At 39.5% G+C, this 11,327-nt stretch overlaps 1 non-coding gene across 1 annotated transcript; it reads left to right on the top strand.

Moving 5' to 3' along the window:
• The first annotated feature begins 9,875 nt into the window (after nt 1-9,875).
• On the top strand, nt 9,876-9,980 carry LOC142534123 (small nucleolar RNA R71). The gene has a single exon (XR_012816915.1). It is a non-coding gene; the product is annotated as a small nucleolar RNA R71 (small nucleolar RNA).
• The last annotated feature ends 1,347 nt before the right edge of the window (nt 9,981-11,327 follow it).

Here is an 11,327-nt window from a genome sequence, read left to right as displayed (position 1 = left end):
ATCTATCATGTATCACATATATTATATTTCTTGATATAACTTAATGTATAAAACCAATGTTTTATTATATGTCCAACATAATTGATATTTTTTCAAGATATTTGAATATTTACATAACTAAATATGATAAATATCATAACTGAATAAGTTTCATAATCAAAACCAAATGTATATTCCATAAAATCATTTAGGAACCAAATCATTGATTAATTACCAAATGATCCTTAAGCATCTTAATTTGCATGCCTTTAAGTCAAATGATCATTAATTAAGTGCTAACGTGTCCAATTATCACTTTATTTTTCTTAACACATTCTACAATGGCTAAAATACTTTATGTCGACATACTTAATTCGATTGTCGCTTTTATTACAAAGACTGCAACTGAATTATAATAATATAATCTTGATGGCTTGGACATAAACCTCATAATTCTAAGCCAAAAAAATGGAACTCCTTAATATACATCATACAATAGTGTTTCAAAATAAGAGATGAATTTCGACTTCTTATTGGAATTAATAAATTACTTTCAAATTGTCAATTCGTCGATACTTAAGTGATATGATCGGTTTTGACACCAACAAAGGTGTTTCAAACACAATATTCTCAATAAGCTGCAATAGCTCGTGTTCTAAGAATGTAAAAACCGATGAACTAAATGGGGTTTGATTTTAAACCAAGCAGAAAATACTCGAAATAATCAATCGTTAAGAAAACTGAACAGTTTAAAGCTTTTAACTTGTGTTAACTGAATATCTAAAATAAAGGGAGATCAATTCGAGCTTGTATCAGTTCAGTTATGGTGAGAACTGAACTGATATCAGCTCAACTAATCAAATCAGTTTCAAAGCAATAGTTAAACATTTAAATACACAAGATATATTTATGGATGTTGGGAGACTTCAACTGCTCCTACGTCACCCATTCTACATCAAAGGTAGGATACACTAACAGACAGAAGGCCGCACCTCTCATTCAGCAAATTGTTTAACGTCTCACATGCAAAGATTACATACATACACAATTTTATCGTCTTTGTGCAAGACTTACATACACAAGTTTAATGTCTTTGTGCAAGACTGATCGAGCAAAACTTCCACTGTGGAATCCTTAATAAAAATATAATTTTGTATGCTCGAAAATTAATCGCAAGTGCACGATGTCAAGTAATAGTATAATGTACGAGAGTACGAGTATCGTTCCACTGAAGACTATATTTTACAATTATTACTTCCAGTTATCAAATCTTTAGCAACGAAATTTGAATAGTTGTTTATTACTACTATGCTCAAATACACATGCAAATAAAAAGGTTCAGGAATTAAATAATGAGATATAATATCTAGAATAGTTGATTAAAATTTAATGAGAAATGAAGTTGTTGGGAATTTCAGTTCACCTACCCCTCGTTCATTAATTAATTCGTTCGATAGTGATTTACGCTTCCGACGAGATTCCCTATTCGATTGAACACGTCCTCTCGAGCTATGCCAAACTAACTCTACTCAATGAAGTAATTAATTGTCTTTAATTATTTATCAAGAGTGAATCGCATGTCGATCTATAAAATCCCCTAATTTTCGTCCTACCAGACTATGACTATCGACGTGTATCCAATTTCATATGTCTATGTAAATTGTAGATCCACGGACTATGCTACTCGTTCTTATCACAAGCTATTCTCTCGAACTTACTCACAATATAAAACGTTGTTAAATTTAGCTACGCTCTAACAACACAATGAAAAACAGTAGCACATTCAAGAATAAAGCAAAAATCAAAATATAAATTAACTAAATCAAAGTTCGGGATATGATGCCCTTAAATCCCAACAAATATTTTAGTTTAGCTACTCGAATTCATAGTGAAAATAAACACAAAAATGTCTAAACGATAAATTCTAAATAAGAAATACTAGACTTGACGAAAAATACGAAGAACGATGCCCGGTAATCTCGAAATCTTCAACTCCAAGCGCCAAAAATCCTCTCCAAGAATTGTGGTAGCTGTCAACAATGTCTGAATCCCCTCCCAAAAACGTCCAAATCCCTTCCATATTCTCTCCCCTTCATAAATAAGGGAAGAAATCGGCTAAAGAAATCTTTCCATTTTTAGGTGGCGCTCGGGCGGTAGAATATTGCCGCTCGAGCGCCACACCCTCTATAATCTTGCTTGGGAAGTGCGGTACTCACGCTCGGGCGGTAGAATTTCATCGCCCGAGCGTCGAGTCTTCTGTACATCAACTCTTCGGAAAGCATTTCTCGCGCCCGGGCGGGGCGGTAGAATATTACCGCCCGGGTGCCATGCTCTCTCGAATTCAGTTCCTCGATTCGCTTCTCGCGCCCGGGCGGTAGAATATTACCGCTCGGGCGCCAGCTTTTCTGTCCATTGTCTTCTTGGCTTGCACCTTTTGTCCGTTCTCAGTTTTCCGGTCATTTTTCCTGCAAATTCATCACGCACAAGTGAGACATGAATATATTCATGGCTTACTCTAAAACGAACAAAATGTAAATAAAATATACGTATGAACAATGCAAACACACACAAAAATAATGCAAAAAAAAAAAACACGTAAAAACTACACCTATCAACCCCCTCATACTAACCTTTTGCTTGCCCTCAATCAAGATAGGTTACATACCACAACCAAAACGTGAACCAAACCAAAAATTTAAAGTACTAAAAACAACTAAACTGATAGCAAAACAGCAAACTGACATCTCATGCCTCAGCGGGTTTTTGAACTACATCCAATTAGTCAACTCACAACATTTATTAACACCCCCTTTTTAAAGCATCTTATAGCATTTTGATTTGACCAGAAAATGTGGTTGTGTGTGTGTACTGTGGGTTAACCAGCTCGTGCTTCAGATAGTTTCATTTGCGAATCATGCAAATCACCAAATCAACAATTCAAAGCAAATTTTGCTATCATGAGTTCTGTTTCTATTCTTGACCAACAAGTAAACACAAAGAGGCAGAATTTCATAGTTGTCCAACAAGGATTAGGGAGTCAATATCCATAGATGTTTCAAACGGTTCAAAAAGATGGGGAGTACACTGATCATTTTTATTATGAACTTGTCAGCATTTTTAGCTGACATTCCTCAACGCCTTATATCTCCATATTTTAAGCCTCGGGATAGGATTTCATCCCTTTTTGGCTCCCCCACATCTTACATCCCCTTTTTTCTTCACATTCTAATTCTATTTATATATTTTAATTTTTTTAGTGCATAATTTTTTCATGTATACTCCCTGGGCTTTGAATATGCGGTATCTTCATTTATCTGGCCTAGGGGAGACTTTTGAGGTTCGATGCACGATTGGGACGAAGATTATTCCATGTGGATTAAAGTTTTCTATTCGATTGTATGCCACTGGTCAGTCACGACTGTCAACAGAAACTCATTCAAGTTCTACTCGCATCTCATGTTTTTCTAGTTTCCCCACAGATTTCTAAACTCAACTGTCATTTACACTACTACCAAAACCCATTATGTGTGCATATACAAATTCACAATTCACTGGGGGATTCATAATGAGTGACAAGACTAAGCAACATGTAGTTCATTTAACCCAACATCATCATCGGCTACGAACTCACTTGTTTCACCATCAACTGACACACATGCACGACACAAATTAAATGACCCCCTCATACTAAGAGTGTGCAATGTCCCCATGGCACAAAAAAGAAAACTGAAACACATAAACGACATATGAATGCAGACATAGGGACAAATGCAAAAAAAACTGATGGAATGAAAAAACAATAAGAACCAAAAACAGAATGCAGTAGAAAATTAACAAAAAATAAAAGAAAGGAAAACAGTGAACTCCCTTGATCACGGCTCATCCTCGTCATGCTCTGGCGGTGGCACTCCCGAAACATCCCCTTGCTGCTGATAGTCATACTGAAAATGGAACGGGGGAATGAATTGCGGGGGTGGTGGTATGTTCTCTGGGTCAACGCCTCCGTGCACGAGCATAAAGCACATCATGGATTCAACGTAAGCAAAATGGTCATTGACGTTTGAGTTGACCTGATCCTGATGCACCATAAAGGCGAGGGATTCATCCATTTTGTCATTTTGGGTTCGCCTGCGGGGCAGTGGCGGCTGGCTAGGTGAGGCTGCTGTGCTCGATCCACCCACATCTCTCTCGCGAGTGGGGAAGTCTATTTGTCGTTTAGCGCTCTTCCGCTGTAAGTCTTCCACACAAATAGGTTTCACCGGTTGTAGCCATTCCTCGTCATCCCAAAAAACAACCCCTGCTCTTGCACACAACTCCGAGACGATGGTGGGGAAGAAGAGACCGACATGACTGTTGTGAGCACTCATTATGATCTGAGAATTTATAAGTTTGCCCACATTGATGTTGTACCCTTCGTTCAAGGAAAGTAGTAGCACCGCCCGCTCTTTTTGCACCTCGCTCTTATGAGAGATCGGCATCATCCTTCGGGCCACAAATAGATACCATAGGGCAATTCCGGCTTTCAAATACTTCTCGTCAAAACAGCTTGATGGCCAGCCCAGCGGTTTCCGCATTGCGTCCGGAAGGCACAGCGCTGCGAGTATCATATCATAATTGGGGTCTGCTACCAATGCTTTAAACCGAGAGTCATCAACTTCAGGTGTCTCTAATAGTGCGTTAGTTGTAACCGAGTCACATGGAACAAGTCGACCTCTAACAAAAACCTTACCATCCTTCCCTTCCGCGGCATTTGCATAGAATTCCCAAACCACTGTGACCACTGCCGCTGTAGGTTGATTTCCAAATTGTTCCCATCCACGTCTCCCCAACTCCACAAGTGGATCTAAATATCTATCTTCCATTTGTCTACGGAATCCCTTCGATGAATCTTAGCGTGTTCATATCTAGCCCTAGCCGCCTCACTCACAAACGATGTCTATCAAATGATGAAGATGAGGAGGAAGAGCCGGGAGTACCTTTTTGTTTCTTGGGTGCAATGGTGGTAGATGATGGAGATGGTGACCGGAGGTAAGAAGATGACCGGAGAAGCGAGAGATGCTTGATTCTTACGGACTAGGGTGAGCCACGGTGCATTATTCTTGATGTTTGGAGTGAATTGTGCTGCAAAAACAAGAGTGAGTGCAAGTGAGGAGTAGGGATTGAGAAAAAAAAAAATCAGAATGAGAAAGGGGAAGGGGGCGGCCGAATTTATGGGCAGGCGCGCTCGAGCGGTAAAAAATTACCACTCGAGCGCGAATGTCTCTGGAGATTTCATCCCGTCAGAGGTGTTCGCGCTCGAGCAGTAATTTTTTACCGCTCGGTCGCCTTCGCCCAAAGTTTTTTATTTTTTTATTTATTTTTTTAAAAAATAAATAAAAATTTAAACTTAATAAAAAAAATTTAAACAGTAAAATCGAATTAAGTATGGAAGAGAGGTAGTTCTCAATTTATAGTCGAGAGCTGGACTTTCGGTCAGTTTCAGTCCAGATTGTCCTGGAACCGGGTGATTCCAAGTTGTGGCTCAATTGTGCCACCCATGTAGTGCTTCAGTCGCTGGGCATTGGCCGTAAATGTCCCATCCTTTCCATCTTGCAATTCTACAGCTCCCGACGGGTATACTTTAGAAATCACGAATGGACCAGACCATCGTGACTTCAATTTTTCGGGAAACAGTCGCAACCGGGAGTTGTAGAGTAGGAAATTTTCGCCTTCTTTGAATTCTCTTTCGATGATTCGCCTGTCATGCGCCCTCTTTGTATTTTCCTTGTATGACAGTGCGAGATCATATGACAGATTCCGGAATTCCTCAAACTGATCCAATTGAAGCAGACGTCGTTCACCTGCATCAGTAAAAGTAAAGTTTAGTGCTTTTGTTGCCCAATATGCCTGATGCTCTAATTCCACAGGTAGATGACATGCTTTACCAAACAATAACCTATATGGTGTAGTGCCTATAGGTGTTTTGAAAGCAGTCCTATATGCCCAAAGAGCATCATCTAACCTCACTGACCAGTCTTTCCGACTGACGCCTACCACTTTTTCTAAAATCCGCTTGATCTCTCGGTTCGACACTTCCACTTGACCACTTGTCTGGGGGTGATAGGGGGTAGAAATCTTATGTGTGACACCGTATTTGCTCAAAATTTTTTCAAAGAGTTTGTTGCAAAAATGGCTGCCACCATCACTAATGATTGCTTGTGGTGTCCCAAACCTGTTAAAAATATTTTTCTTTAGAAATTTCAGGACCACTTGAGCATCATTAGTCGCATATGCTTCTGTCTCTACCCACTTAGATACATAATCAACCGCAACCAAAATATATTTCTTTGTGAACGAAATGGTAAACGGTCCCATGAAGTCTATCCACCACACATAAAAAATCTCACACTCAAATATATTATTTAATGACATTTCATGACGGTTTGAGATGTTACCTGTCCGTTGGCATTTATCACAGGCTAGCACATAGGAACGAGCATCTTTAAAGAGGGTTGGCCAATAAAAGCCACATTCAAGTACCTTAGATGCCGTCCTTGTTGGTCCAAAATGACCACCTACCTCACGGTCATGGCAATGGTTGAGAATTTCACCAAACTCTTCCTCTGCAACACACCTTCTGATCAAAGAATATGCATATATTTTGAACAAGAAGGGTTCCTCCCAAAAATAATATTTCACGTCCAAAAAAAATTTATTTCTTTGGTGAAATGTTAAATTTGGGGGGGGGGGGGGGGGTGTGAGCCTGTAACAAGAAACTTCTCAAAGTTTGCAAAACAGGGACAATTTTTCACCGCTAGCAGCTGCTCATCTGGAAACCAATCTATCTCATCGTTTTCACAATTTGTACTAACATGCTCTAGCCTAGAAAGATGATCAGCTACCACATTTTCTACACCTTTTTTATCTTTTATTTCGAGGTCAAACTTTGGCCAAGGACAACACCAACCACAGTATCACTGGCATCGCACATGACCTCGAAGGGTATATCCCAATCTAGTGCCACCAAAACAGGAGCCGTCACCAAGCGCTCCTTCAAATCCTCGTATGCCTGTATACAGTCAGAATTAAAATCAAAAGGCACATCTTTCATAAGTAAGGAAGATAGAGGTTTGGCAATTTTTGAAAATTCTTTTATAAAACGTCGATAAAAATCGGCGTGACCTAGAAAACTTACTCCCTTTATGGATGTCGGAGGTGGTAAGTTCTTGAGAACTTCAACTTTTGCCTATCCACCTCTATTCCATGATGTGATATCTTGTGCCCCAACACTATGCCTTACTGTACCATAAAATGACACTTTTCCCAATTCAGTACCAAATTCGTCTCCTCACATCTCATCAACACCACCTTCAGATTCTACAAACATTCATCAAATGTTGCACCAAAGATAGAAAAGTCATACATAAATATTTCAAGAAAGGTTTCAATAATATCATGGAATATAGCAGTCATGCAGCGCTGAAATGTAGCAGGGGCATTACAATGACCAAAAGGCATACGACGAAAAGCAAAAGTTCCATAAGGACAAGTGAAAGTGGTTTTCTCTTGGTCCTCAGGTGCAATAGTGATTTGATTATATCCCGAATACCCATCTAGAAAACAGTAAAACTCATGCCCCGCTAGTCTCTCTAACATCTGATCAATAAAGGAAAGGGGAAAGTGGTCTTTATGGGTAGCATCATTTAATTTTCTATAGTCAATACGTACTCTCCACCCCGTAACAGTCTTCGTGGGAATAAGTTCATTATTTTCATTAGTGATCACCGTAATCCCAACTTTCTTAGGCACATATTGAACAGGACTTACCCATGCACTATCTGAAATAGGATAGATAATACCTGCATCGAGAAGCTTAATAGTTTCAGCCTTCACTACCTCTTGCATCTTTGGATTTAGTCGTCTTTGAGGTTGCACGAGGGGTGAGTACTTTTATTCCATTAATATCTTGTGCATACAGACCGATGTATTGATCCCTTTGATATCCGCCACTTTCCATGCAAATGCGCTCTTGTGCGCTTTCAAGACTTTCAACAGTTTGTCCTCCGTCACATCTGTCAAAGAAAAAGAGATAATCACAGGAAGTTTATTATTCTCACTTAGATAGACATATTTTAGATGTGGGTAATGGCTTTAGCTCCAGAGTTGGTGGCTCCTCTAGGCTTGACTTCGGAGGGATCAAGTCTCTTCGATCCCCCAAGTCCTCTAATCTCATCCTTATTGGCCTCTTCCATTGCTGGTTGGCATTGAGGTATGCCACTATCTCGGCTTTCTCTGCATCCAATTTGTCTTCTCGTGATTCAGTAATGAGAGTGGCTTCCAAAGGGTCCCTAAGAGCATCCTGCACATAGTTAAACACAAGAGAATCAAAAGCATCAATTCTATAACAACTATCAGAATGCAGTGTGTGCTTAAGTGCATTAAAAACGTCAAAAGTAATCTCCTCTTCTCCCACTCTCAATCTCAACTTCCCCTCCTGCACATCTATTAGAGCCTTGCCAGTTGCAAGGAACGGTCTCCCCAAAATCAAAGGCATCTCCATATCCTCCTTCACGTCGAGAACTACGAAATCTGCAGAAAAAATAAATTTGTCGACTTTCACTAGCACATCCTCATTAACTCCCCGTGGATACTTGATAGATCTGTCTGCTAGTTGTAAAGACATCCTCGTTGGCTTAGGTTCTCCCAACCCAAGTTTCCTAAATACAGACAAATGCATGAGGTTAATGCTTGCACCAAGATCACACAAAGCTTTATGAAAAACAACATCACTAATCATGCAAGGAATAGAAAAACTCCCTGGATCCCAGAGCAATTTTCAGTTAGATTAACCATCATGTGATCCTCCAATTTTCTCTTGTTTGCTAAGATGTCCTTCAGAAATTTAGAGTAGCTTGGCATTTGCATCAGAGCATCAGCAAAAGGAATATTGATGTGCAATTTCTTGAATACTTCTAAGAACTTACCGAATTGTGCATCTAATTTAGCCTTTTTTAATGCTGCAGGAAAAGATGGAAGAATAACAATTTTAGATTGTGCAGTGGGTGCTGGAGTAGAGTTAGAAGACTTACCTTTTGATCCCTCAATCTGTTCATCCCGTAATTGAGTTTTTTGTCCCTTTATCCTCTAAGATCTTTCCACTCTTCAACTCGATGGCCTTCACTTGCTGTTTCGGATTGGTCTCTGTGTTACTTGGCAAGGTGCCCGGCTCTCTACTTGCTATCATCTTTGCTAACTGTCAAATCTGATTCTCTAGTCCCTTTATCGATGCATCTTGATTTTGGAGTCTAGTTTCGGTAGATGAGATGAACTTAGACATCATCTGCTCCAAATTGGACCTTTCTTCTCTAGGAGGGTCAGATCTGTACATTGGTTGTTTCCCATATGATTGTCCTCCCTGTGGTCGATTCTGACTGTTTTGGCCACCCCATGAGAAGTTGGGATGTTGTCTCCATCCAGGATTGTATGTGTTCGAATACGGATCATTCCTTGGACGGTTTTGGACTCCCACTTGATTCACTGATGCCCCTTCTTGCACATAAAAAAGACCACTGTCTTGACAGTCATTAATATAGTGTTCTCCTTCGCATTTTTCACAAAATATCTCTTGAAGATGCATAGCCGTGCCACCCATTTTCAAGCCGTCCAATTTCCTGTTCAAGACATCAAGTTGTGCAGTAATAGCGGAAAGGTCAGTTACCTGGTGAACTCCTGCACTTCTTCGCTAGTTGTTCCTTTCAGATTGAGGATGATAGCTGCTAGCGGCCATCTCCTCCAATAACTCATATCCTTCCTCAGTAGTTTTTCTCAGTAGGTTTCCACAGGCAGCAGCATCTATCATAGTACAATTAGGAGTGAGTAAGCCATAGTAAAAGGTTATAACGACTAACCCAAGTGGCAGTTCGTGATGAGGACATCTTCGTATAGATATTTGAAACGCTCCCATGCCTCATATAAAGAATCCTGCTCGAATTGAACAAATGTGGTTATGTCTGCCCGCAGCTTCATGGTCTTAGATGGAGGAAAGTATTTAATGAGAAACGCTTTCTCCATGTCCTACCATGTGGTGATCGAACCTACAGGAAAACAATTTAACCATGCTTTAGCTTTGTCACGTAAGGAGAAAGGAAATAAACGCAACCTAACAGTGTCATCCGAAACTCCATTAAATTTAAAAGTATCGCAAATTTCAAGGAAATCTGCGATGTGCGTGTTTGGGTCATCTACTGCAGATTCTCCAAACTGGACTGTATTCTGAATAATCTGAATTATGGCTGGCTTGATTTCGAAGTGGTTTGCCCGAACAATAGGCCTCACAATGCTGGGGCGTGCACCATCCAAAGAAGACTGGGCATACTCTAGCATCGGTATGCGGCGTGGCATCTCAACATGTCCGCCTTCCATGGTGTTCCTCCTCATGCTCGTGCTTGTGCCTCTCCATCATTTCTTTCGGTCTCTGCTGGTGTCTTCTTCTGCAGAAAGTTCTTTCAATTTTCGGATCAAACTACTCAAGCTCCACGTCAAGTGACTTTGGCATGCACTGGAAAAGATATCTAGAATAGAATGTGGAGTGTTAGCTCAAAAAAAATAAAACAATGCTAAAGAAAGTAACTGAAAATAAAATTGTAAATTAACAGTCCCCGGCAACGGCGCCAAAAACTTGATCGAGCAAAACTTGCACTGTGGAATCCTTAATAAAAATATGATTTTTTATGCTCGAAAATTAATTGCAAGTGCACGATGTCAAGTAATAGTATAATATACGACAGTACGAGTATCGTTCCACTGAAGACTGTATTTTACAATTATTACTTTCAGTTATCAAATCTTTAGCAACGAAATTTGAATGGTTGTTTATTACTACTATGCTCAAATAAACATGCAAATAAAAAGGTTCAAGAATTAAATAATGAGATATAATATCTAGAATGGTGGATTAAAATTTAATGAGAAATGAATTTGTTGGGAATTTCAGTTCACATTCCCCTTAAATCCCAACAAATATTTTAGTTTATGTTGGAAACTTAATTTCGGTAGTTTGACAAAATTAGAGATTAAATCTGATTGAACTAACTGATCACGAACACATGAACTGACAGTTAACTAACTGAAGTTTAATACTGAGATAAGCCGAACTGAATCTACTTTGTGAACTGACTGATCAGTTGGAAACTGATCAGTTGAGATACTCAGTTGTGAGGTTACCCATATAATTATCAGCTGATCATTCATCTGAACACGTCATCAGTTGAAAAGGACATTCAATCGACAATAGTACAAAGCAGACTGTAACTCGTAGTGGAACGCCTCATTTCAGAGAATACAGTGTACGAATGTCAGAAGTATATTGA

Source organism: Primulina tabacum, unplaced genomic scaffold, assembly GCF_025594145.1.
Source record: "Primulina tabacum isolate GXHZ01 unplaced genomic scaffold, ASM2559414v2 Contig369, whole genome shotgun sequence".
Taxonomy (NCBI): domain Eukaryota; kingdom Viridiplantae; phylum Streptophyta; class Magnoliopsida; order Lamiales; family Gesneriaceae; genus Primulina; species Primulina tabacum.
The sequence above is the reverse complement of the archived record's forward strand: the minus strand, read 5'-3'. Positions and strand labels throughout refer to the sequence as shown.